Below are 26,019 nucleotides of genomic sequence, written 5' to 3'. Positions count from 1 at the left end.
TGACCATAGATGTCAAGTCCCATAGTGCTCAGAGCCATTTTTGAAACATACCTTACCATTTGTAGCCCATACACACTGAAGATCAGTTGAACGGGATGGATAGTGCCCAGAAAGGAGGTTACAATACGAATATTAACGAAAGTAAAACAAGGATGGTGACGGAATATAACTGAATTAAATCAGGCGGTGCTGAGGGAATCGGACTAGACAATAAATCAGCAAAAGTAGTAGACAAGTTTTGCTATTTGGCCGAAGCAGAAGTTTGGGGGTGGGGGTGGGGGGTGGGGGCAGGGAGGTGTAAAATGAAGACTACAAATACCATGAAAAGCATGCGTGAAAACTAAATTAATATCCAATATAAATTTAAGTGTCTGGAGTGTACTGTCATGCGGAAATGAAATGAGGACGATAAACAGTTCTGACAAGAAGACAAGGATTATGGAATGTGGTCGTGGAGGAAAATGCTGAAGACAGATCGGATGACTAACGAGGAGGTACTTAAACTGGGGAGAAAATAAATGTACGGCACAACTCGACTAATAGGTTCAAATATACGAGGGTTGGAAGTTAAATAGTAGCAACTATTTATTCACAACCGATACAAATGAATTACATGTTTGTACATGTTACTGTCCTTCAAAGTAGTCACCAGTGTTGTGTAGAACCCGTTGCCAGGATTGTGGAAGGCGTAGTATACCGTTAGCAGAGCCTGTTCTGTTGATGGTGCGAATGGAGCGGTCTACTGCCTGTCGAATCTCTGGAACAGTTCTGAAGCCAATGCGACGAAGTGGCTCCCGCGCTTTGTAGTGGTAAATGATGGGTGGGTTGCGCAGAAAGTGTCGCCGCTTCTTTCCCAAACATGATCGCAGGTGATGCTCCAAAAACGAATATTAATGCTGTGCACTGACGGTCTGCCGTGGAGGAACGTAATGCGTTAGAATATCACCATCACTGTCGTACACGAGAATCACCGTAACTTTAGACCGCTCCATTCGCACCATCAACAGAACAGGCTCTGCTAACGGTATACTATGCATCTCACATAGCTGGCAACGGGTTCTACACAACGCTGGTGACTACTTTGAGGAGCAGTAACAGGTGCAAACATGTAACTCTTTTGTATAGGTTTTGAATAAATAGTTGCCACTATTTAAGTTCCAACCCTCGTACTTAGATTACAGTAATTCTGCGTAGACGGTGAAGGCTGGCACAGTATATATCAGCATGGAGAGCTGAATCCAACCAGTCTTCGGACTGAAGACCACAACAATAGCAACAACATATTAAACATAGACCGTCGCCATATAATTCATACTAATCATAAACTGCTACCTACGCTGTAATATGTGAGATAATTAAATATATAAACCAAAGATTCTTACTCAAGACTCTCTCTCGATAAGAGTAATTATTGTAATCAGTTTCGTGCAGTGGTTTCCGAATCATTTTTGTTCTGACCAGTTGCATAACACTGTGGTAACATAGAATTCACTCAATCAAATAAAATAATTTAGCTTGCACAGAACCTAGTCTCTGAAAATATGTCTAAAGTTGGTCTCGAGTTTTCGAGGACTTCGATGGAGGCTGCACTACATTCTGCATATGAGACGATTAATTTCAGTACACATAAATATTATGTGCCTGCCGAAGAATCATGTTTTGAGCTTCAGCATCTGGTCCCCATATTGATCGATTTATAAGAAGTCAGTCACTTAGTGGGTCAAAATAATCATTCACCGTACACTCAAGGAAAATGCGTCGCGCTCGCGTATAAGCCCAAACAACAGCTTCGTTAAAATCAACGAAACTTCCACATCCACCAATCGTCTGAAAATTCGTGATAGCTTATGTACTACAGCCAAGGCGCTGTAGATATCGGGGCTCACATTTTCTTGACTTTCGAAAAGCATGCCATTTTCTTTTATATTACTGACATTCAGGCGTCTTTATAGTCATGCATCGTAGCCAAAATATGTTGATTTTTAACACACACACACACACACACACACACAATTAAGCATCTTGTTGATTAACATGTACAAAAGAGAGATAAAAGGAAATGTTCGCTTGAAGCCTCTAGTGTGTCTACGATTTTCACTTTGGCGGGTAGCTTTCTATCTCTGCTTGTATGAACGATTCTGCAACTTTAAAAGTTCGACACGACTTTCTCGGAAAACGAGTACTCCCATCAAGGTAGCGTTCACGAGCGTACGGTTGCAATGAATTACTGAAGTTACTGAACAATACGTGGATGTGGTAACACCAAATTATACGAACAATTACGTTCGAGGTCTGAAACAGCTTGTTCTAAGAACATGCAGCTTTAAATCTACACCGAGTCCCTCACCTTGCGGTCGCCTTACTTTATCACAAAGACGATATGTACTTCATCACTTCCACAGTTATCAGGCTGTCTCTATGAGAGATAAATCATAATAATAATAATAATAATAATAATAATAATAATAATAATGAATTCGTGTGCTTCAATGACCGAGTGCAAGCCTTTCACACCATTTCGGCAACCTGCATGACCCTAACCTGCCACAGTTATCCAACCGGGGACAGGGATTCTACAGTTTGACGTGGAGTACAAACCATGTGCGTCTCTGCTGAATCTTCACGTCACTGAGAGGTGAAGCGTAGCTTAAAGGCAGGCTGAAACAAATCCGTGGTCCAACGGGGTTTCGACCCCAGATCTTTCAGTTTCTATGCACCCGCTTTACCGCTAGACCACCATAACCGACTGTGAGACGTAAATGGAGAAACAATGAAGCATCTGCATTAAAAACAGTCCTCTGAGAACAATCGAAACTCACAGGGGAACAGAGCAAATTGTCATTAGTCAGAATAGTATACGTACGATAACCAGCGTATCTCCAATCACACCATCCACGCACTGAAGGCAGCATATTGCAGATTGACAATAATGAATAGTTGCACGATACTGAATTATTCTCTGCGTGTTTCGGTTCCAAGCTACAGAAAGATAGCTACATTTACACTTCGTAAGCTGTGTAATTTGTAGAAGAGAGTACAGTATGTACCAGAATGTTTTCATCCCTTCCTATTGGATTCGCGGCCGCTATGTGAGAAGAAAAATGGTCGGTACACTTCTGTGTAAGTCCGAATTTTCTCTAATTTTACCGCGGTACCCATTGCAGGAAATGATGGAAGGAGTCGGTGTTCTTGTGACGTATACACTCGGAATTTTGAGCGTAAGAGTGGCCACGATGCAAGGCGTACGTCTCGTAAGTTCTCCGTGTAGCTAGTTAGGTACTCTGTCATACCCTCGCGGTATCTTCTGAATGCGTTCTCCCTTACGTTAATTCAAGAAATGGTTTGAAAGTTATTGATGGACGATGTATATTTCTTTTAAGATTCTTCCGTTAAATCTCCGTTTATGCTAGGAGAACGATTTCTACTTCAGTTTATTTTGAAATATCCATAGTATTTCTAGAGTGCTTAAGCCGACAGAGCGGATTACTGTATTCCGTTCAACGCAGGCGATAACCGCCAACATCTCATTCGGTTGGAGCGCGATTTTTGCATACAATGGGTGTAGTTGAACAGATAAAGACTCGGGTATTCCTAGATTTCAGTAAGGCATTCGACACAGTCGAATCGTAGCGCGCTAATCAAAATACGATGAGAGATCTTCGCACATGTGTGTGTGGACCGAGGAATATTTGACTAACTGAACTCAGATCGTAATGCAGGACGATGAATGTTGCAACAACACGAAAGTAACATCGGGTATACCCCAAGAAGGATGCGTAATATGATTTCTAATGTTTTCAATATGCACGCACGACATTTTTTTTCAGATAGGATCAGCAGCACTGTTCATTGTTCGATGACGATGCTGCTGAGTACAGGAGAGTACCGCCGCTGGAGGGTCCTAAGGAACTGCAGGAAGACTTAACAGCACTTCCGCGAGAGGTAATGAAAGGTAGCTCCCTTAAAATGTGGATTAATGTAAGATAATGCCCGTTACAAAGAGTAAGGAGCATAGTATGTGATTAGAGGGCTAGTGGTGAACATGTTGAGCACGACACATAGTGCGTTTGAGGCTAATATTAAGAATCGATATCAGGTAGGCGTGACAAATAACCCGCTTTCTTCGTGCAGCACTGTTCAATAGAGCTTGTGTGCTCTGTCTCTGATGATATCGGCGACGAGGCAAAAATGTTTAAACTGCCATTCTAATATGATGCCCAGATATATCGAGCTCTGATTTGCCTCGAAATGGTCTAGAAAACTGATGACCTGCCAATTACAGAGCCCTGTTTATGCTGCACACGACTGTGGAACAGTGTATCAAAGGAGAGCCTTGGAGAAGAAGCGTGGTTCACGACGACCGCGGACGACATCACGACTTGGATGGCATCACATCGCGCCGCGCTGACGCTACCGCGGCCGGCAATATTTTGCGCAGACAGCTGGCCGCACGAGAAGGAAAGCAGATTGCGTAACCCGCAGAGTTATACAATGAAAGTCGGGCACGGCTGCCGCGCGGAACTGCACGCCCCGGTGCGATATTATTACGTGCGCAATTTCTAATTACTCATCTCGCGGCGCGGAATGCTGCGGAAGTCTCCACTAGCCGATCGTCGCGTGCATGTAGCGCTGGCCTCTCGCCGCTTTATAATGAGCAACGGCCCTGACGAAATTTTCTTGACCGGGATTGCGCATGCAAAAGAAAATGGAGAAGAGCAATTGTGCAACTGTAAGTCACTTTTGCCAAGGACGTACTCAGTGTGGGGCAGGGGCGGGAAGGTGAAATAAACCCCGAACTTGGATTCCGCTGCTTCAGCCAGCTAGACATATCAATTCAGTACCAGTTTCACGAAAGACAGAGCATGCTCTGGTTATTGACTAATAGCAAATGTAACCCGAGTCATTTGTCAACAAAATCTCAAACTGCGAGGGGTGCTCAATAAGTAACGCAACACATTTTTCCTCAGTCAATTTCGGTTTTAAAAAATCCGGAATTTATTGTGGGACATCGTGAAATATTCCGGATTCAGCTCCTATAGTTTCATTAAGTTTTTACTCTATACGTAACCTTCAAAATGGCTCCTGTGACGAAGGAACGTTCCAAGCAGAGAGCTGTCACTGAGTTTCTTCTGGCAGACAACCAGAGCATCGTAGATATTCACAGGCGCTTGCATAATGTCTACGGATACCTGGCAGTGAACAAAAGCACGGTGAGTCGTTGGGCGAAGCGTCTGTCATCACTGTAAGGAGATCGCGCAGACGTGTCCCCATCTCTCCCGTGACGGCCCGCCGCAATGGAATTCTCCTTCTCCATGACAACGTAAGGCCTCACACAAAACTGCGAACCCGAGAGCAGCTCACAAAACTTCAGTGGGCTGTTCTTTCTCGTACACCCTATAGCGTGATCTCGCACCTTCAGACTTCCATCGGTTTGGCCCGATGATCGATGCACTCCGCGGGAAGCAGTACGTGGATGACAGGGAGGTTATTGATGCAACAAGGCATTGGTTCCGACGTGGACCAATAGCGTAATACTGTGAGGGCATACCGACCCTCCCGGTAAGCTGGTATACGGCCGTCACACTGAACGGAGATTAAGTTGAAAAACTAGATTCTGTAACCAAACCACTGGGGAATAGTACGGTGTATCTGAAACCTGAATAAAAATATTGTGACCATGCCGGGCTTGTTACTGTCACGGAAGTTACGGAATCCAGTTAACTATGGCCCGATCCATAAGACTGAGTTCACTGCACATGAAGACGTTTGTGGCTTGCAGATTACTTTCGGGGCCCGAAGATGACACTATGTGTTGTCGAAACTGGTAGTATGTGTTAAAAAGAATAAACGAGGTTGGATTCAAATACAGCCGCTGGTTTTGTTATCATAATTCAAGTACTACGTGTCTGGCTGCAGTACTTCTTTCCTTGATGGATTAGCAGAGAACTGCTGTGTCATCAAGATGAGGATGGAGGGGCGTGGGGTCAGCACACCGCTCTCTCGGTCGTTGTCAGGTTAGCAGACCTGGCGCCGCCACTTCGCTTTCAAGCAGCTCCCTCAGTTGGTACCGAGCAGACTGAGTGCAATCCATTCCAGTTTTCATGGCTACAAAAAGACCATGGGAATCTAACCCGGGTCCTCCGCACGGCAGTCGGCCATGCTGACTACTCAGCTACGTAGAGAAGGTAGAAGAACTACTCATTTATGGTGAAAGTAAGTTAAGAGAAAAGTAAATGCAACAATGCGGTTAACTGAATGACCACAGTGCATTTTCGTTGCGTTTCTTCGCTGTGTGCTATGACTGGATAGTCTAAGAAAATTTCGGAAAATAAAAGTCACGTGATACGTTTTTCAACAGATCGAAGAGGAAGTGGATTATCGAATAAAAATATTCAACGTACTATTTGTAAAGATCGTACTGCTGTTCATATCTCCATAACGAACAAAGTTACAAGATAAGCAACAATTCTGGTTACTGTTCCCCCGGTAGCTAAACATTTGCTTGAAACTTTTTTTTTTGCTTTTTTTCCTTGTCGATAGAGAGTTTGTTGGAGATAGCAAAGATGAATGGTACACTCCGTAAATAAATTACATCAGTAAATTTGGGGACGAGTGTTCGTAGTCGTCGTAATAACAAGACACGCCACACGATGTACGTGGTTAGTACTTGCAGTAAAATCAGGGGAAGCTATGGTGGCGGCATAGGCTGTTATCAGTAAAATGAAGAAATCTAGCACACTGGAATATCCAAACAGCAGATCATTATTTCTGGTACGCTTTTTAAGAGCGAACTGTACAGGACGCTTTTTAAGCGTGAACTGCGCACAGGCGTGAGTCTGGCTGGATGGTTCCCTGGCAAAATATTGATCCAAGAAACAATGTTGATTTAGTTTTACTCGCGTAAAACAACTCGAACATTCGATCCAAAAGCGAAAAAATAAATGCGCAAGAGAAATCAATATTTGTGGTCGTTAATGACATCGACAGCTGCAACAATACCAGCAGTAGCAATATGTTCGCAAGCGTGGGTTTCGTTTTTATTTTGTTCCTGCAGGACTAATGACAATAATTTAATCAGTACATTACTTACGATACTGAAACGCCGGGACAAGACAGTGCGTAAATTTTATATATTTAACATAGGTTTTGGAAAAAAAATCCAGTGTATGGCGTCGGCCTATAAATATTAGTACAAGACATTTGTGTTCGAATGTCATTGGGGCATGGAAAATGAGTGTGAGACGCGAGTAGCATTACTAAACAATCAATTAGCACTTTATTCGCATATAAACTTCTTGCAATCATCATCTGCCACGAGTGCTGCCACTTTAACATATCTCTAACTTACAGCTATAAGCGAGGTGAGTCATTTACACAATGAATGATACCCGGGACACGCAACCTGAAACGAGACAACCGCTGTCAAGGCTACCGAGCAGGCGAGTCGCTAAAGCAGGCAACTGAGTGTGGTTGACACCCAGGGTAGCCCTGAGATGAACTGCTCACTTTGTGTGCGGTGGGGGAAGGGGGGCGATGAGAGGGGCGGGACCGGCTTGAAGGACGGATCAGTAAAGCCGTCGGCACACGAACCGTGCTGACAGACGTCAACGTTGAGCGTGCTTAAGTTCAACGTGCTGCTGAACGCTCAGAAACGATGCGACTTCTGCATACGGTACGTGGGACCCAACGTGGTACACGCGATCGCAACGCACTCTGGCGGCAGTTGCGGGAAGATTCTAGTTCGTAAATCACACTGTTTACTAAACGGGCGCGCGTAAAATTCCCAAGTTAGCTCTATTAAAACGTAAATTTCCTCCATTGACCACGAAAAGGAAAGCACCATGTACAATCAATAAGGACACAGGCTTATAAAAGTTCCATTACAAACAGTGCGGTAAAAATTTGGAATACTTCTCCGCATAAGATAAACATTATTTCATCATTCCCACATTTTAGTAAAACTCCAAGGTCAGTCTTACTTGATCACTGTTCCTACCCAGTAGCAGAATCTTTGCAACGCGTGAATTATGAAGCGTAAAAGAAAAAGGAGCAAAATAGCTTTATACAAGTAGCGCAAGGTGTCCTGTAGATCAAGCCAATCGAACACCCAAAGAAAGGTGAAATTATATTTACATAACATCAAAAATTATAGTATATACTTATATTAAACTAATAATAAAGTAACAGAACCTAATAAAAACGCCTATGTTAGGAAAAAAAATTACATACTGGCGAGTCGCGAACCACCGCTTAAACATAAAAATTTGACAAATCAGTGACGCTACTCACCACGCTAAACTAACATTTTCAAGTTAATTGCCATTCCTAGGATCTTACCAATCTCAGCACTTACTGAATGCTTCAATCGTAACTATGTTACTGACTGAAATTTAATTAGAACAAATTGTACCAAGAACAATGCGTTTTGGGTGCATCCTCAGTGTATTGCTGCCTTCAAATAGTATACTCTCATAATACGCAAGTTACAATAATTCTTTTGCCACGAATATGATGTTTCTCATTATTTTATTGCGACGGATCACACGGTTAACAACGGGTTTTCCAGTGATTCTCAATTTGCTGATGCTCAGAAACGGCATATATACGTATAGGCTTGAAATGAATGCCAATATGGCGCCTCACAACTTTGTACTGAAGGGAGACGGCGTGCGTGCGACGTTGGTAGCTTTATGCCATCTTATTGGTCAACGCTCAGAATATCTGAAATGCCAGATATTGCTCTGCACGCTCGGAAAGACTCCCGAACGTGCTATTCCACGCTACGACGTCAGAAACTCGGCACGCTCAACGCTCGGATGCATGGTCCGTGTGTCGACGGCTTAAGGCAGGGCTCTGAAACGTGGAAGCGGATCTTCTCTGGTGTCCTCAAGAAAAGTCGCCTAAATTGTCGCAAACATTGATGCATTACAGAATGAGATTTTTCAGTCTACAGCGGAGTGTGCGCTGATATGAAACTCCATGGCAGATTAAAACTGTGTGCAGAGTGAAAAATCTCATTCTGGATACATCCCCCAGGCTGTGGCTAAGCCATGTCTCCGCAGTATCCTTTCTTTCAGGAGTGCTAGTTCTGCACGGTTCGCAGGAGAGTTTCTGTGAAGTTTGGAAGGTAGGAGACGAGGTACTGGCAGAAGTGAAGCTGTGAGGACGGGGTGAGAGTCGTGCTTGGGTAGCTCAGATGGTAGAGCACTTGCCCGCGAAAGGCAAAGGTCCCGAGTTCGAGTCTCCGTCCTGCACACAGTTTTAATCTTCCAGTTAGTTTCATTGCTGCATTAGTTTGATCACAATTTCCGCACGGAAATGTGGAGGTACACGAGACTACCGCACGTACATACACAAGAGCACAACGCTTCCAACACCAGTTCGTGCTTTTTACTATTTTATTACTAATAGTTTTCAAAACCACAATACAAGGAATAGGATAGCGACCTTGGATAAGTATACACATTATGTTCAGCTTGTTGTTGTTCTGGTCTTCAGACCTGAGACTGGTTTGATGCAGCTCTCCATGATACTCCATCCTGTGCAAACTTCATCTCTCAGTACTTACTGCAACCTACATCCTTCTGAATATGCTTAGTGTATTCATCTCTTTGTCTCCCTCTACGATTTTTACCCTCCACGCTGCCCTCCAATGCTAAATTTATGATCCCTTGATGCCTCAGAATATGTCCTATCAAGCGAACCCTTCTTCTAGTCAAGTTGTGCCACAAACTCCTCCACAATTCTACTCAATACCTCCTCATTAGTTATGTGATCTACCCATCTAATGTTCAGCATTCTTCTGTAGCACCAAATTTCCAAAGCTTCTATTTTCTTGTCCAAACTATTTATCGTCCATGTTTCACTTCCACACATGGCTACACTCCATACAAATACTTTCAGAAACGACTCCCTGACACTTAAATCTATACTCGATGTTAACGAATTGCTCTTCTTCAGAAACGCTTTCCTTGCCATTGCCAATCTACATTTTATATCCTCTCTACTTCGACCATCATCAGTTATTTTGCTCCCCAAATAGCATACCTCCTTTACTACTTTGTCTCATTTCCTAATTTAATTCCCTCAGCATCACCCGATTTAATTGGACTACATTCCATTATCCTCGTTTTGCTTTTGTTGATGTTCATCTTATATCCTCGTTTCAACACCTTGTCCATTCCGTTCAGCTGCTCTTCCAGTTCCATTGCTGTCTATGACAGAATTACAATGTCTTCGGCGAACCTCAAAGTTTTTATTTCTTCTCCGTGGATTTTAATTCCTACTCCGAATTTTTCTTTTGTTTCCTTTACTGTTTGCTCAATATACAGATTGAATAACACTGGGGATAGGCTACTACCGTATCTCACTCCCTTCACAACCACTGCTTCCCTTTCATGCCCCTCGACCCTTCTAACTGCTGTCTGGTTTCTGTGCAAATCGTAAATAGCCTTTCGCTCCCTGTATTTTACTCCTGCCACATTCAGAATTTGAAAGAGAGTATTCCAATCAACATTGTCAAAAGCTTTTCTATGTCTCCAAATTCTAGAAACGTAGATTTGCCTTTCCTGAACCTACTTTCTAAGATAAGTCGTAGGGTCAGTACTGCTCAAAAATGGTTCAAATGGCCCTGAACACTATGCGACTTAACTTCTGAGGTCATCAGTCGCCTAGAACTTAGAACTAATTAAACCTAACTAACCGAAGGACATCACACAAATCCATGCCCGAGGCAGGATTTGAACCTGCGACCGTAGCGGTCGCTCGGTTCAAGACTGTAACGCCTAGAACCGCACGGTCACACCTCAGTAATGCATCACGCGATCCAACATTTCTCCGGAATCCGAACTGATCTTCCTCGACGTCGACTTCTACCAGTTTCTCCATTCGTCTGCAAAGAATTCGTGTTAGTATTTTGTAGCTGTGACTTATTAAACTGATAGTTCGGTAATTTTCACATCTGTCAACACCTGCTTTCTTTGGGATTGGAATTATTATATTCTTCTTGAAGTCTGAGGGTATTTCGCCTGTCTCATACATCTTGCTCACCAGATGGTAGAGTTTCGTCAGGACTGGCTCTCCCGAGGCCGTCAGTAATTCCAATGGAATGTTGTCTACTCTCGGGGCCTTGTTTCGACTCTGGTCTTTCAGTGCTCTGTCAAACTCTTCACGCAGTATCGTATCTCCCATTTCATCTTCATCTACATTCTCTTCCACTTCTATAATATTGTCCTCAAGAACATCGCCCTTGTATAGACCCTCTATACACTCCTTCTACCTTTCTGCTTTCCCTTCTTTGCTTAGAACTGGGTTTCCATCTGAGCTCTTGATATTCATGCAAGTGGTTCTCTTTTCTCCAAAGGTCTCTTTAATTTTCCTGTAGGCAGTATCTATCTTACGCCTAGTAATATATGCCTCTACATCGTTACATTTGTCCTCTAGTCAACCCTGCTTAGCCATTTTGCACTTCCTGCCGATCTCATTTTTGAGACGTTTGTATTTCTTTTTGCCTGCTTCATTTACTGTATTTTTATATTTTGTCCTTTCATCAATTAAATTCAGTATCTCTTCTGTTACCCAAGGATTTCTACTAGCCCTCGTCTTTTTACCTACTTGATCATCTGCTGCCTTCACCACTTCATTCCTCAGAGCTACCCATTCTTCTACTGTATTTCTTTCCCCCATTCCTGTCAATTGCGCCCTTATGCTCTCCCTGAAACTGTGTACAACCTCTGGTTTAGTCACTTTATCCAGGTCCCATCTCCTTAAAGTCCCACCTTTTTGCAGTTTATTCAGTTTTAATCTATAGTTCATAACCAACAGATTGTGGTCACAGTCCACATCTGCCCCTGGAAATGTCTTACAATTTAAAGCCTGGTTCCTAAATCTCTGTCTTACCAATATATAATCTCTCTGATACCTCCTAGTATCTCCAGGATTCTTCCATGTATACAACCTTCTTTTATGATTCTTGAACCAAGTGTTAGCTATGATTAAGTTATGCTCTGTGCAAAATTCTACCAGACGGCTTCCTCTTTCTTTTCTTACCCCCAATCCATATTCACCTACTATGTTTCCTTCTTTCCCTTTTCCTACTCTCACGCACGACTATTAAATTTTCGTCTCCCTTCACTACCTGAATAATTTCTTTTATCTGATCATACGAGGTGCATTCAAGTTCTAAGGCCTCCGATTTTTTTTCTAATTAACTACTCACCCGAAATCGATGAAACTGGCGTTACTTCTCGACGTAATCGCCCTGCAGACGTACACATTTTTCACAACGCTGACGCCTTGATTCCATGGCAGCGGCGAGGGCTTCTTTAGGAGTATGTTTTGACCACAGGAAAATCGCTGGGGCAATAGCAACACGGCTGGTGAATATGCGACCACGGAGGGTGTCTTTCATTGTTGGAAAAAGCCAAAAGTCACTAGGAGCCAGGTCAGGTGAGTAGGGAGCATGAGGAATCACTTCAAAGTTGTTATGACGAAGAAACTGTTGCGTAACGTTAGCTCGATGCGCGGGTGCGTTGTCTTGGTGAAACAGCACACGCGCAGCCCCAGCCCTTCCCGGACGTTTTTGTTGCAGTGCAGGAAGGAATTTGTTCTTCAAAACATTTTCGTAGGATGCACCTGTTACCGTAGTGCCCTTTGGATCGCAATGGGTAAGGATTACGCCCTCGCTGTCCCAGAACATGGACACCATCATTTTTTCACCACTGGCGGTTACCCGAAATTTTTTTGGTGGCGGTGAATTGTGTGCTTTCATTGAGCTGACTGGCGCTTTGTTTCTGGATTGAAAAATGGCATCCACATCTCATCCATTGTCACAACCCACGAAAAGAAAGTCCCATTCATGCTGTCGTTGCGCGTCAACATTGCTTGGCAACATGCCACACGGGCAGCCATGTGGTCGTCCCGTCAGCATTCGTGGCACCCACCTGGATGGCACTTTTCGCATTTTCAGATCGTCACGCAGGATTTTGTGCACAGAACCCACAGAAATGCCAACTCTGGAGGCGACCTGTTCAACAGTCATTCGGCGATCGCCCAAAACAATTCTCGCCACTTTCTCGATCATGTCGTCAGACCGGCTTGTGCGAGCCCGAGGTTGTTTCGGTTTGTGGTCACACGATGTTCTGCCTTCATTAAACTGTCGCACCCACGAAAGCACTTTCGACACATCCATAACTCCATCACCACATCTCTCCTTCAACTGTTGATGAATTTCAATTGGTTTCACACCACGCAAATTCAGAAAACGAATGATTGCACGCTGTTCAATTAAGGAAAACGGTCCATTTCAAGTATTTAAAACAGATCTCATTCTCGCCGCTGGCGGCAAAATTCCATCTGCCGTACGGTGCTGCCATCTCTGGGACGTATTGACAATGAACACGGTCTCATTTTAAAACAATGCGCATGTTTCTATCTCTTTCCAGTCCGGAGAAAAAAAATCGGAGGCCTTAGAACTTGAGTGCACCTCGTACATTTCATCAATTTCATCATCACCTGCAGAGCTAGTTGGCATATAAACTTGTACTACTGTAGTAGAAATGGGCTTCATGTCTATCTTGGCCAACATAATGCGTTCACTACTTTTTTAATTCATTATTAAACCTACTCCTGCATTACCGCTATTTGATTTTGCATTTATAGCCCTGTATTCACCTGACCAGAAGTCTTGTTCCTCCTGCCACCGAACTTCACTAATTCCCACTATATCTAACTTTAACCTATCCATTTCCCTTTTTAAATTTTCTAACCTACCTGCCCGATTAAGGGATCTGACATTCCACGCTCCGATCCGTAGAACGCTAGTTTTCTTTCTCCTGATAACGACGTCCTCTTGAGTAGTCCCCTCCCGGAGATCCGAATGGGGGGCTATTTTACCTCCGGAATATTTTACCCAAGAGGACGCCATCATCATTTAACAGTACAGTAAAGCTGCATGTTCTTGGGAAAAATTACGGCTGTAGTTTCCCCTTGCTTTCAGCCGTTCGCATTACCAGCACAGCAAGGCCGGTTTGGTTAGTGTTACAAGGCCAGATCAGTCAATCATTTAGACTGTTGCCCCTGCAACCATTGAAAGCTGCTGCCCCTCTTCAGGAACCACACGTTTGTCTGGCCTCTCAACAGATACCCCTCCGTTGTGGTTGCACCTACGGTACGGCCATCTGTATCGCTGAGGCACGCAAGCTTCCCCACCAACGGCAAGGTCCATGGTTCATGGGGGGGGGGGGGGGATGTTCAGCTTACTCAATAGAATTTCGATAGAGTAAAATACGCAAATTTGCCGCTAAGTAACTCAACTAGTCTACTGTACATGCGCCGCAAGTTACCTTCTGCTGTGCGGTTTACGGCGCTTCTAGTATTTATTATTTCCTCCCTTCCCTGTATCAACTGTGAATGGTGTGTTAGACGAATTACGGTGAATAAACGTCCGTATGAGATCGAAATACATCTGAAACCATTTCAAGACACGGGAGGAAGTAATACGATGCCCTACTGTTCTTGACCCGCACGCTCTTGGAATTTCAACAGCAAACCTCTCCGTGATGGACTACGGCTCGCTTATAATGTCTGTCATTGGAGTTTGTTGAGTTCCTCCCTAATGTTCTCACGGTCTCGTGGAAAAATGCGTCGAGCTTCGTTGGATCTTCTCTACAACTTCTATAAACCCAACCAAGGCCCCAGTCTTATGAGCAATACTCAAGCATTTGTCTTACAAGTGCTTTGTGAACCACTTCTTCCGTGGATGACTTCCTTAAGATTGCTGCAATGAATCTTAGCTAGCTATTTCATTTCCCGAAATGTAGTTTTGTGTGGTCACTCTACTGTAGGTTATTGCTAGGTATTTTACGGTAGTTATTATTTCCCGTGTATTATCGCCGACAATGTGATCGAACAGCAATGGATCTCTCTACCTTTTTATGTTCAAATGTGTGTGAATTCCTAAGGGACGAAACTGCTTGAGTCATCGGTCCCTAGGCTTACACTAACTTACGCTAAGGACAATACACACAGCCGTGCCTGAGGGAGGACTCGAACCTCAGGCGGGAGGGGCCGCGCAGTCCGTGACATGACGCCTTTTTATGTACAATACGTTAAATTTAGTACGTTTAGCATCAACTACCAGTCTCTGAAACAATAGTGGATCTCCCGCAGGTGTTTCTGCATTTCGCTACAGTTTTCTGACGCTGCAACCTTCCTACAGACGATGGTGATGTCTGCGAATAGGCTCACGGAGTTTCGAACGTTATGAAGTAGATAATATACATCGTTAACAGTAACGCCCTATAATATTCCCTTGAGGTTCTATCTGCTAGGAAGTTATGAACCCAGTTGCAAATACGGTATCATACTCAGTAAGTCATATTTTGTTCACCACAGGATAGTGAGGAACTGTGTAGAATGCCTTCCTGAAGTCGAGGAGCACATCAACAACCCGGGACCTTTGGTCTACGGCGCTCCGGATTTCATGGATGAACAATGCGAGTTGTGTTTTTCGACATCTCTGGTTATGGAACCCATGTTTTTTTCTTTTTTTTATAGAGGGCATTTTCGTTCTCTAAACACGACATAATGCGAGAGAACGTTATTCTACAACAGATAATAAAGTTACAGCGGTAATCCAGGATGAAAACAGCACCCAACGACCACAATTTTTATGCTTATTCCGATAAATTTTTCCTGCTTAACGAGGCAGAAATGTACCGCAGAATTACACTTGTCGACTCAATAACGGAAGCAATTTAGTGCAAAACATAAAACTGCCTTTAAAGCACATGCTCTACTTAGTACTGTGGGGGAGGGGGGGTGGGGGGTGGAGGGCAGAATGGAGCCCAGAACAGCAGGTGTGGGTGAATCGCTCTTAAATCTGTCGCAATATCTGAACAGTATCTGCCAAGAACAGTCTAGGTGGACAACGCGTGCAATGTAAATGGGAGAAAGCGCGCTACGTAGCTTGCCAGATGGGCGACGTGCCATTTAACGGGTCAGGGGTGCACCGATGCCTGCTGCACCTGCAAAGTCTTCCACGAAGGATAAACATGCGGCACAATGGTGTATACGGGCAAATTATACGCACGGATCATATCAGTACAAAGGTACTGCATAAAGAAAGCATTTTAACTGCCATAGTCCAAAATCGCTTCACTTACAGGGCATTCAACCGTAAACTGAACTCTATGTCAGAAAGTACAAGCTGTACCCGTAGCTTTATCTGGTTCTGTCACAAGAATCGTAATCGCGCCGTCTGAGTTATTTTAATTTCTTTCGTAAGGCATGTTGTACGAGTCTCTCTCACACAACGGGAACGACCAGGAGAAAAGATCACTAAAGCATCCTCTCGTAGCTATACGTTGTATCTACTGCTTGCAGAACATTCTGTATCGTCACCTTTCATCCAACTATCGTCTGCAGCAGTGTAAGCATCCATTTGTAACACCTATTTTGAAGTAGAATTTCGGCACCCGCCGTGGGTGGTGACTGCACGCACACTTTCACTCTTCTCGACACTTTCATTCTATCTCAGCCCACGAAAACACATCTCTATTGTACCTGAAGAGTCTCCGTTAACATAATTTACACAAATGCTCACCGATGAAACATTAGTCGCCCCCCCCCCCCCTTAAAACTGGGGACGGTCGGTTTGAAGCCCTGCAGATGGTGTAAAACTGGCACCAAGCGGCCATGTTACTTTTCACCGCTGACGTATATCGTGACGCTGAAAGGTTGTACACGAGCCAGTTGGTTGTATGGAGTCAACACAGATAGATACGTCGAAGTGGAGACCTGACAGAATGAGAGAAAACAGTTGCCCAGTCTGGACCTGCCCGCCCATGACCACACTGTGATAGTGAATGAAGTTGTCCTTTTTGTTTGTGTATCAATGCGGCTTGTCCAACGTTTCCACACGGAAAGGGATACCAATCGCAGCCGTGTAACATGGTGTACTAACAATGGTCGCAAGATTATCCTAAACGAAACGCCTTGTCAATGGCAATCGGTTTCAAACCCGACAGGTATTCGTAGTGTCAGTGAATGCACGTCCATTTCAAACTGTTTACGAGCGAACAGCGCGAATGGAACTTCGTGTATTTGACGTTTGAATCGCGTACCTTGCAAAAAGCCTTTGCTCTCGGCGATGTACAAAGTTGCACTTCATGTAAAAAAACTGGCGTAGTTGGCGTGGCCTTTAGTGTGGCCTGACGAGCCGCCATTCTGCCTCTTTTTAAATGATGCGACGGCCCCATAAGGTGTGGTTCTGGCCCCAGGTGAGTCTGTGATGGTTTTGGAGGAAGTTGACATTAGCCTTCTTCACATACGTTCACTCAGTTACACCACTGCACCTTGAGTGACCCACTATATTACGCGACCTTAAACTGGCAGAAAATGTTTGGGGTTTTTTGTAACAGCGGGTAAAGCGCAGCAATTATCACCCCCGAATTTACTCCCTCTACGGGATCTAATGACCAACCTATGGTTTCAGCTGGATATGCCATACCTTAAGAAACTTGGGGGGACACTTCCTCGCCGAATTGCTGCCATTTTCAAGGCAAGAAGCGGTGCCACATGGGCTCAGCGTGATGTTTCCTGGGGGAGGAGTCGAGGTGACTTTTTTTTCCTATCTAGTATACTTAAGACATGCCAACCACACGACTCGTTAGGCAAGCAATGAGTAATCATTTGAAGTAGGGACTTTCCGTGACGAGGACGTAAGTAGCTGCGGATAACGCAGGAAATCGCGGTTTGGTCGGTAAATACTAAATGACGCACTGTCACGGGATCCTCAAGCGAGTTAGTTCCTTGTTTGGCGAGCTAGCAACGGAACATTACAAACCTTTCGTTGAATTTGCGTTCATATCACCAAAAACTCGCGCTTCATGCTACATAACATCAGCGAAATATCGTTTTCGTGTAGTCTTTAGTAGCGTCGTACGGTCACTCACCCCAGCACTATCTTAAAACATTGATCGTAACAAACTAAACAGCTCTGAAACCGAACATGAAGTTGCTTACAGGAGCAAAATTCAGAGACTCTCAATTGATTTGTCCACGTCGCGCACTCATCTCGTCTCTGCGTTTAACTGTCCTGTAGTACCACGAAATGCTAAACTAAGAAATGTTGACAATTCTAAGACTTGGAAATACAAGACCTCAGCAATGTGGAATCCAGCCATTACACTGGATGTTCTTTGTTCACTATCCGGCTAGTGTTACTGCTGTGAATCGAGCGCGGAATCGGTTGAAAAGTGCATGTGCTGAACGCGGCGAGGATATAAACTAAATATCAGCGACAGAATATCGTGAAAAAACGACCTAACGACTGGGACACTTAGCCTTGGGCACCTGCGAAACTTGCTCGTACCCAATGGTCACGGGTTCGAGACATACGGCTGGCATGTGCGTAAACTCCAATGTGTATGGCCTTTATCTGTGTAAGTTTTATTTATTTCTTTATTTTTACTTATTTTTTTGCTTGCACTTTTATGGACACATATTTGGATATTTCTTTCCTTGAGAGGCTTAGTTTGTTATATTTTATGCTTTCAATATATTATGTTTTACCAATTTAATTTTAAGATTTAACTATTGCAAGATGATCCCCATAATTAATCTTGGTACTTATTTCAAACGCTGCTTCTGAGATGGACCCGCAGCATGCTGCGAGACTATCTTAGGAGAAACTTACGATGAAATTGTGACGTAGATTTCAAAAGACGTGTTCAGAATAGGCTGGCATGAATGGCTACATCAAACTTGTGTTCGGACGGAAAACAATAACAACTCACAGAAAAAATCTAATTGCGTTAAGTTATCGGAAATGTCTGATGATACATCCGCACACACTATACGTGTTAGGTACGTTTCTAGAAATATTACATCCAGCATTACCCTTTTTATCGCCGCGGATGATCTGGAGGAGCCATACAGATAAACACTTCGGCATGTTACGGCCGACTAGATCAAGGGGAGAGATAGTGGGAATGTCAAGGGCGCGCTGCCTGCGGCATCCGGTCGCGAGGTTTGTGCTGCGGCTGACTGAACCACGACAAAGCATTGTCTGCAGCCGGGAGTGTAATTAGCAACACTGCAGTCCCGAGCAATGCGGCTGACAAACTGCTGCGCCTACACTGAATCAACGGCAGAAAGCCGAAGCACAGGTGATAGCTGGGTCGAAAAGACAGACGTATACATATTACTGGTACTATATACATATTCTGGTTGAAACGTCAAAAGAGAACGGAGTGAAGATCTGTCAACAGGCACGGAACGGTAACTACAAATGTGGCGGATCCTGCCAAACGCTCTAATTATCTACGTCGACGACAAATACTAATTAACTGGACAAAGACGTAAAGAGAAAGACAATTCAGAGCTCGTATTTCATCAACACGGACAACGACAGATAATCACGCTCTTGATTTTAAAGCTACTAATGTGCGGGGTGTATCATTTCAATAAATCACAGAATGGAAGACATTTACGCCTTTCTCGTGGTATTTTTTGCTTTCAAGAAAGAAAAAGATTCTAAGATATTGAATACCAGAATCGTCAAAGGGCATCATTACAGACAGGAAGCAAGAAGGATAGAATAAGAGAAAATAATTAGCGACAGAACAAAATTTATACTCGCCTGTGAACAAGGATATCGGCCGTAGTCCATCATAAAAATTATTCCGTCCTCTGAGTAAATGATACGGGAAACCATCGAAAACCAAAATCTGGGGTGACAGACGAGGATACGAATTCCGCTCCTCTAGGTAAGTTCTGGACAAGACAGCCACTGCACCACTCGACTGATGTTAACAATTTCATTCAAATCATTCGGGATTGGCCGTCGTACCTTTAGTTCTCTACGGTAATTTATACGAATTCCCAATTAATTTCCTTGCGAAGTCCAAAAACGAGGGTATCCCCCCCTCACTTAGAAGTTATGAACTGCTGCCCAAAAGATTTTTAATTGAACACAAAATTTAAATTACTAGTACTGATTACGTCATTCTATAGGTTTAAAAAAATGCATAAACTGTCACTGAAGTTGTAAGAACCTGCACAGGCACAACATACGCCTCTGACAGACGCAACTTACGCCTGTGACAAAAATTGCAATCGGAGGACAGCCAACCCGACAGTCACACTATCAAAAGCAGGGCATAAAGAAATAAGGTTAACGGCTATGATGGTTTGTCCGTAGTCAGGACTTTAGAACGAAATGTCATTAATTATCCTAATAAGGAGGACGAGGAAGCCTTCTCACTCCATTATGTCAGCACCAGTTTTCGAGTTACTGACCGCATACGAAGGATTCTGCGGAAAAATGGTATACAGACCAAATTTTCCAGTCCCAACCAAATAAAAGACTTTTTCCCACGCAAAACTTATGCACCTGATTATACCTCCACACGGGGTGAGTCCGAAGTGGCTGTGGCAGAGTGTATATAGGGGAAACGGGAAGGATAGTAAAAGAATGTACAGTAAGGAGCACGAACGCCACAGGCTCTTAAGGCAAAGTGTGTAATCTGCGGTAGAAAAACATACCAGAACTGCGGCCAAGACACGTGGGTTTGCAACGCCAATCAACATTTGTAGAAGGAAAGCTAGAAAAGTGACTCAGATTTCCAAGAACGAATTTCAATAGAGAAGACGGCTGTAGGCTAGCCCCCCCCCCTCCCTCCCCACCATTCAAAGAAATTTTTGACAAATATTCTTGCTCTGGCCTGTCTCGCTTTCTATTCATCTAATAACCTCACTTTTCATTAATTAAAACTTCCGGGCTCAATTGCCGTGATCCATATATAAAACTACTTCTCCTTCATGATGTTTCGTTGCTTATTGCGGGAAACATCTTCCGAGGTGTGTCTTCAGCACAAGTAAACGCGACAACAGTTTTCGACGTTCAACTAACCGTGAACACCAGATGATCTCAAAGAAGATCCCAGCAGAGAGGTCGACCGTGTAGAATAAACTGAACAACAAGACGAGACTACAAGATTTTACCTTCGATGACAACAGCCACGAAAGACTGGAAATAAAGCATAAAGTATTGGTTACTGATTCGTGCAAAGAGACGAACACTCGTAGAATGTGGAAGCCGGAACGCTAAGCTTGCGCGCTTCGCAGTGAAGTTCTACTCCAGACGTGTTGTGAGAGAGCTCCACTCTGCATTATTACACAATGGCGACCTTCTACAAGGACTAAGTTTCTCAAACTTAGAACGATGTATGTACACCGACGGAATGTATGCACAGCTTATTACTTGCAATAAACATACCTGTCGTTAACATAGAGCTTCACTCTTATCTACTTAGTGTACATTTTTTGTGAGACGCTTTTTATTGATATTGAGTTACAACAGTTATATTTATACAATTTCAACAAAAATTACAGAAAGTGCATTACTGATTTCAATGAAGTTTCCGAACTTTTCGCAGTTGCACTTTACAATCTTATTAACATTCAGATTACCGTGACTGTCGTTGACTGTATCTAAATATTAAGATTTACGTTAAACTGGCCGTTACTAGTCACTTGATGACAACTTGTTTAATTCTCTATTACCATTATTACGACGGCGCCCATCTTTCGATAAGTTTATAGTTCTGTATGCAGATACAATGGTTTGCCTGAAATTTTTTTACTTATTTAAGAGCCTTTAGTATGTTACCAACAGTAATTTATAATACTTGTGTTTGCCAGAAACATGTTCACAATCAAACAACAACAGTAATACGATTCGCGAGGCTAGTTGTCTCTAATACATTAACAGTTCGCACACCAGTAACGCACTGTCTTTTCTGAATCCGATATCTTCATACGCCCACGTTCCCAAATTTCGCCTAAACTGTCCTTACCACAATCACCATGTACATTAATTGAAATTCTCGAAGCATCCTGTAGACTGGTGAAACATTTTATTGTTCAGTCATTTACCTGAACAGGACGTACTTCTAGGCAGACACAAAATGTGAGAAGTATTTCCCACGGACTGGCACCTGGGGATTGCCTTGTGATAAGGAAGTGCTATTGCAAACATGTCTGAGGGCAGTTGAGTAACGAGACACAGGTGGCGAGTTCCAAGGCCAACCTCTGCCTCGTTTGCTACTGTGTCCACCTTGTCCTCACCCTTCCACCTCATCCCACCTAATATACTGAGGAAACTATTTTAAATAGTTGCTCAAATTAATGGTAAAAAAGTGCACGTCTAAATCAATCTTTGGCCTCCAGCTGGATACCCGAACGGCCTCCGACGATGTGAAATGCAGCTCTGCGACAGTAGCAGGTTGTTGCATAACAGAAGCGAGTCTTTTAGCATTGCTTAACCACACAATGAAAGCTGTCTCTGGCACTTACAATGTTTAAAGCGTGCGAACACTAAATTATCGAAAACCGTGTTTGTATGTAAACCAAGGTATCCCACGAAAGTTAGTTTCAGATCAAAATAACCTGTTTGTTGTTCTACGGTATTCATAAACTGGACACCTATCCAGTAGCTCTTATCGATATTGCATAACGTTTACTAGGAGCAAAACTAAAGGAAAATCAAGTGACAATTTCTCTTCAGTTCTAAATCACCTACTAGTCAAAATACCGTGACAATGGAACTACTTTCTACTTATGTAACTGGTAAAGCAATCAACATCTCATCAACCGTGTTTTGTCTGTAGGTAGGTCCACTGGTCAAGAGAACTTGGACGTTTTCTTCGGTTCAGATTACCGCTCTTCATTTCCATTTATCTCGATATCTCTGTCTTCAACAGTCAATGTATTTTGCTCTTCTGGAAATCATCCACCAGCTGTACTTATCTTCTGCTCACTCCACGTTTCCTTTTGCATCTCTCCTTCTAGAGCATAATGTAGATGATGTCGCAGAATATAGCCTACCGAATTTGAGTTTCTTTGAAGCATCTTGGCAAAATAAGTCTCCTCCTTCCGACACATTTCAGCATCCTTTTGTTTGTTATTTTCCATGATGATTTTATCTTTTCCACTGTCCTATACGATATTTCCAAGTTTAAAGCAATACATCAGTTTTCCACGCGAGTCACCGTTTTGATCCCTCGAGGTCACATTTCACGTGTAACGCCTAATTACTTTTTCTTCTGCGCAACATTTATATTGCTATTCATCAAAAATTTAATTTTTGTGAATATATGGCTACAGTTTTCACTGATGAATAACAGCAGCCTCTTCTACGAAACTTTTCATCTATTTGAAACCTTTAAGCTTCATCATATCGATTGCCGTCACTCTTATTTCTATGGACGTGTGATTGGAATATATTCTCACGATCTTTGTCTTCTATACATTAATTTTCATGTCGTATTCGCTTCAAATATCATTTGTGAGACAATTTCTTGTATCGTTTTGGCTATAACCCCTGTATCACCTTGCTAATGTAATTCGTCCACCTATTCCGTCAGTGTCACAGTCATCGCATATTTTCCATAGAGGAATAATTTAGGACGCACGCAAGAAACACGTCTCAATCTTCCTCCTGTTTTGGTATTATTAAGGCCGCAAGACTCCAGACAATTTTACCATTTGATTCAAATATAAGTTGAAAATTAGCTCTTAAACAACTGTCTCGACATTGCCAATCCCATTTTCCCCGAATTCCACAGCTATTTCCAAGGCCTTTGAACAGCTCGGTAATATAAAACAATCATAAACTGTTTCCAAATGGCGCATTCATAGAAGTTTTAATCCAGATTATACATTCGATGCAGTTCTTTTCTAACGAGCATTCACTATGACACTGTGCTTGTTCTTACAGGGCATCGTACCTCTTTCCTCTATACAAAAAATTTTTTAATAAATCTTTTCGCTACTCCAAACAATAATACTATTAATCAGTCCTCTGGAACTGTAAAGAGTTTATAACAGACATAACTTTTTTCAGGGCGTAGAAGAGCTAAAATTAAAAATGCCTAGACCCCAGAAATAGAACTAGGAATAGAAAGAAACTGAATGTCAACAATTCACGTTCTTAACAGGAGACCGTTACAAGGCAAAATGATGACATCATTAATACAGAATCTTTATTTTACATCAAGCTATTTTCAGTACCAGGAACTAAAAATTACCGTTCTGTACGCACGTGGATCTGATGATGTGCTAACTCCAGCAACATAAATTTCTTGTGAATTTGTTTGCTCTGGAGGATAATTTCTAACTTCAACAGACTTTACTATGTTTAACTGCGGTGACCTTATACTAGACACGAGAGGCAACACATGCGTGGTGTAGTCAAAGTTTTAATATTCAAATAAAAAAAATTAAGTTACATGATTTTTTGTTTTGTTTTCATGTACATGTTACATGTCTACGGTCCTGCTAAGAATATACTGTAACCCAGTGCCGTAATATCGAAGTATGCTGCTGGAAAATCCAAAACAAAACGGCGCAGCACATTAGTCAAGTGTTTTGTGCGGTAATTCGTTTTCTTATTTGAGGGGGAACAATGCTGCAACAATAACCATCATATGACACAGTCCGAAAGACGAAGAACAAGTGTCAGACCACCTCTCTGTGAAGAAACGGAAATCGCACGGAATATTGAAGCCCTAATGCTCGGTGGCTCTAGTGAAAAAAATGAAAATCAGTCATGGATTAGGTTTCAATATCTTGCACGACCTTTTGACCATAACAAAGGTTGCCGTTCGCTGAGTTCAGCGACTGTTGAGACCTATTCAAATGACCTGTCGAACCCACGCAGCAACAGTGGAAATATTGCAGCTATTCCTGGCCAATCCAGATGACTCCTTCGGCAGCATAACTACAGACGAGTACGAGTGTATTCTAATTACAATCAAACAAAGAATCAAAGCAAGCAACGAAAACCTGTAGATTCATTCACCACGGCCAAGAGAATGAAGATTCAAATGATTCAGATGGCTCCAAGCACTATGGGGCTTTGACATCTGAGGCCATGAATCCCCTAGACTTAGAACTACTTAAACCTAACTAACCTAAGGACATCACAGACATCCATCCAGAGGCAGGATTCGAACCTGCGACTGTAGCAGCAGTGCGGTTCCGGACTGAAGCGCCTAGAACCGATAGGCCACAGCGGCCGGCGGGAAAACGAAGTCCCTATCACCATCGGACAAGGTGATTTTTAGGGGCTGCCACAGTTCGGTGCTAATATATTACGCTCGTAGTGGGCCAACAGTCACAGAAGCTTGTTACCGAAATCTCAGGACAAAGATAAGAGAGACTGTCAAGACGAAGTCTCGCGGGAAGCAGGCCAAGAAGGTGTTATCGCTTCGTGACAACGCCCCAGCTCATTCTGTACATGACAGTCACACATGCTGCTTCTTTGTGCTACCTAATTCTGCTCCATCTCCGTATTCTCCTGAAATTGCACTCTGTAGCTCGTCCCCATTTCCTCGTATGAAGTAACCAATTCCAGAATGACAACAAAGTATTTTTGAGATACAGCGTCTCCTGACGAGCCAAAAGGCAGACTTCTACAAGGTCACAAGGTCTCCTCCAAGTCGTCCATCGTTCGAAAAAATGTTTAGCGTTGAAGGGTGAACATGTAGAGAACTAATGAGAAGGAAGGCGTGCAGTTGTGCAAAGCCAGTGTGGCGTAGTGGTTCGCGCATCTGCCTAGTGAGCAGGAGACCCCGGTTCGACTCCCGGCCTTGCTACAAATTTTCATTCGTTTCTTCAGTTTGCATATACTGTATACAGCAAAGATGTTAGACTCGAAAAGGTCTAGGGAACCATAGTTTTACTTGCTAAAATTTTATTACCTATAAATAAGCTGCTCGCGCTCGCCAAAGTCGGACACACAGTCCTCTGATGACCAACAACGACGGCCGTTCAGAGCTGCAGGCAGCAGAAGGCTCGTGCGCAGCGTGGCACGGGCAGCAGCGCGTAGCCGCCGCCGGCCGGACCGGGGAGGCAGTTACGTCAGGGCGCGGCGCGAATTGCGGGCGCAAACAGGTGACGCGCGGCTCCGGCTATCGGTCACATCTCCGGCAGTGGCCGACCGGCAGCGGCGGC

At 43.4% G+C, this 26,019-nt stretch overlaps 1 protein-coding gene across 1 annotated transcript in view; it reads right to left on the bottom strand.

The window, feature by feature from the left end:
• Positions 1-26,019, bottom strand: part of LOC126094750 (N-alpha-acetyltransferase 15, NatA auxiliary subunit) — a 283,050-nt gene that overhangs the window by 105,538 nt on the left and 151,493 nt on the right. The gene's annotated exons all lie outside the window — the stretch shown is intronic.

Source organism: Schistocerca cancellata, chromosome 8 (assembly GCF_023864275.1).
Source record: "Schistocerca cancellata isolate TAMUIC-IGC-003103 chromosome 8, iqSchCanc2.1, whole genome shotgun sequence".
In the NCBI taxonomy this organism is placed as follows: Eukaryota; Metazoa; Arthropoda; class Insecta; order Orthoptera; family Acrididae; genus Schistocerca; species Schistocerca cancellata.
The sequence above is the reverse complement of the archived record's forward strand: the minus strand, read 5'-3'. Positions and strand labels throughout refer to the sequence as shown.